The sequence below is a fragment of the Cibotium barometz genome, chromosome 60, assembly GCF_041138505.1.
Source record: "Cibotium barometz isolate CiBa-2024 chromosome 60, ASM4113850v1, whole genome shotgun sequence".
Lineage (NCBI taxonomy): Eukaryota > Viridiplantae > Streptophyta > Polypodiopsida > Cyatheales > Cibotiaceae > Cibotium > Cibotium barometz.
Genome location: NC_141105.1, coordinates 36,496,471 through 36,499,028, shown reverse-complemented (window position 1 = coordinate 36,499,028; position 2,558 = coordinate 36,496,471).

Here is a 2,558-nt window from a genome sequence, read left to right as displayed (position 1 = left end):
TATGGCACATGCGATGTCAGTGTGTGATGTCTGGTCTGTCAAGTAGAGGCATCTAGGTTACGGCTATCTCGTGACCGTTGAGACGATGGGTTGGTTGGATGAAAGGTCTGCCTCTGTGCCTCTTTGCATAGCTGATCTCCGTGTCAGTGCAGCACGATCAAGTAGATACCCAGGCATCGCTGGTCTAGGAAATAAATGACCCAAGACAGGGAGCCAAATCCTTGAAGAGGCAATAAAACCTGCCTCGTATCTCATGGTGTGCCTCTTTGCATAGCTGATCTCCGTGTCAGTGCAGCACGATCAAGTAGATACCCAGGCATCGCTGGTCTAGGAAATAAATGACCCAAGACAGGGAGCCAAATCCTTGAAGAGGCAATAAAACCTGCCTCGTATCTCATGGTACATTGGGCATCTGAAAGATCGTGCTCTTTAGTCTCGACCTCTAGTGAACATAATCAGCAGATCCTGTTCTCTTTGGCAGTGCCCTCTGTTTGCCTAGTCTCCACTCTCAAGCGATGTGATGAAACTCTGATATGGCCGATCGCAATCCTCATGGCATGTGACTTGTCAAAGAAGATAGGGAGGCTTCTCGATGAAGCCATCCAAGCCATCCTCTGTAAGCTTCATAAAGTGGTCACAGTAAATGTGGATCTTTGTAGGAAGCTTGCATCTTTGTAGTGGATCCAACCGTGTGACATTGGTGTCCAGTCTGAAGAGGGCAGCTTAGATAAGTCAATTAGTGTCCTGGTGTAATACTGGTGCATCCAAACTAAAGTAAATGGGGGCCATATGAATCCCATGCGAGGGGAACCACTGTGTAACCCTAGCATACCAAATCCTAACCTATCTTGTTGTGGCTAGTCACCTAGAGGACTCCAGTGGAAGTCAGGGGAGCATGTCTTTGTCCAAGGTGTAGATGCAGCATATTCACCCACCGCTCCCCACTCGGCGGTCCTTGCCGGCACGCTCCTGTCCCCCCCCTTCAGACCTGTGGTTGCTCATTTCACACATTTGCTGCCATGCCCATCCATGCACACTATTTGGCGTGGCCTGCTGATGTGGCACCTCTGTTTGGCTGCAAGTGGGGCACCACTGCTTCACACCTTCCTGCGCCCACGGATCAGGCCCACCTCACCTATCCCTGCCATCACCTGCTTATCTCCTCCTTCCACTTGCTTATCTCCTCCTTCCACTTGCTTATCAGCTTGCCCCTTATTGCCTATCACCTCACCTATCTGCTTATCACCTCTACGTAACACATCACCTATTATCTTTTGCCGCCCCGGTCCAACAAGCCATAGCCACCTGAGGCAGGGGCAATGAGCTGCATGTTTCCGTTTACAACAATGTATGCCTCCTCCTGAAGGTGCCGGCTGGATCACGAGCATGCTTGTCTACTACGGTCAAGAGCACATCTCCTTTCATCTTAGCCAGCCAGCTGGTTGAACAACGATCCTGCGATCTTATTCTGCTCTTGCTTCGGTGACGGGTCCATTGTGGAGAAGCGGGTCATGGAGACCACTCCGTCACCCATGCAAAGATGATGGCATGGCTTCTAGTCTCAGAAGGGCGCAGCAGCCGCAGGCTTAATAGCAGCAGTGGGCACGTGGCGACCTCCTTTTCTCATCTCACTCGCCCCTTGCACTCCACAGTGACACCCTCATCTCACATACACTTATTTCTTCCTCCACCTGGCACCACCTGCTGCAGAAAGTTGTTGGGCTGATGGCTGCACTGGAGAATGCATTAGCTGCATCTGATACAGAGGCCAACCAATGCTAATTGGCAGGGCTTGCTACTTCCTTGGCACGTGGACTACATCACTGCTACTTCTATTTGGAGTCTGGACTTCATCCCAACCCCTCTTTTGGACACGGGCATGTCCTTCAGTCACAAATTACAGGAGAACATTCTTGTAAATTCTCATACTCATGTGTATATGGTTTTGATGGTTGTATGGTTGGGCCTTATTCCAAAGTCAACAATCTTATGCTTGAGAAGGTTGTAGGAGCCCCTGAGTGTGTGGTGCAGTAGGTTAGGATCCAAGGGGTTGGAGGGTTAGACCCGCCCTTGGTGCAGTAGGGATAACTGGCTTGGAAACACGATTACTCAAGCATGACTCCACCTTCTCTTGTTCACGTGGTTGATGATGGCTATTTTTTGTTTCTTGGATTGTGGTAGTTCATGGTTATACACATGTATGGGAGTTATGTGCTAGTTTTCTATTTTGTTCACCGAGGCGGTGAACTCTCAACACCGGGGCACCTGTAGAGGGGCAGGGTGCCTGTGGTATGCACATATGGAATCACGAGGTGTGTGTGAGTTATCCCACATGAATGGATTGTAATGTGTACGGGGTTTTTGTATAAAAGGGGTTTTCCCTTCTCTTGATGGAATGAACCATTTCAGATTGTTTCTACACTTTGTTCATTGTTTGGGCATTAAGTTTAGCTACAAAGTCAGAGATCTCATCTATGTAAAGGCCAAAGGTGTCGAAGAGAGGGCATCCCTGTTGTTTCACCCTTATGGTGCTAGAGATCACATTTGACGTGCCGCTC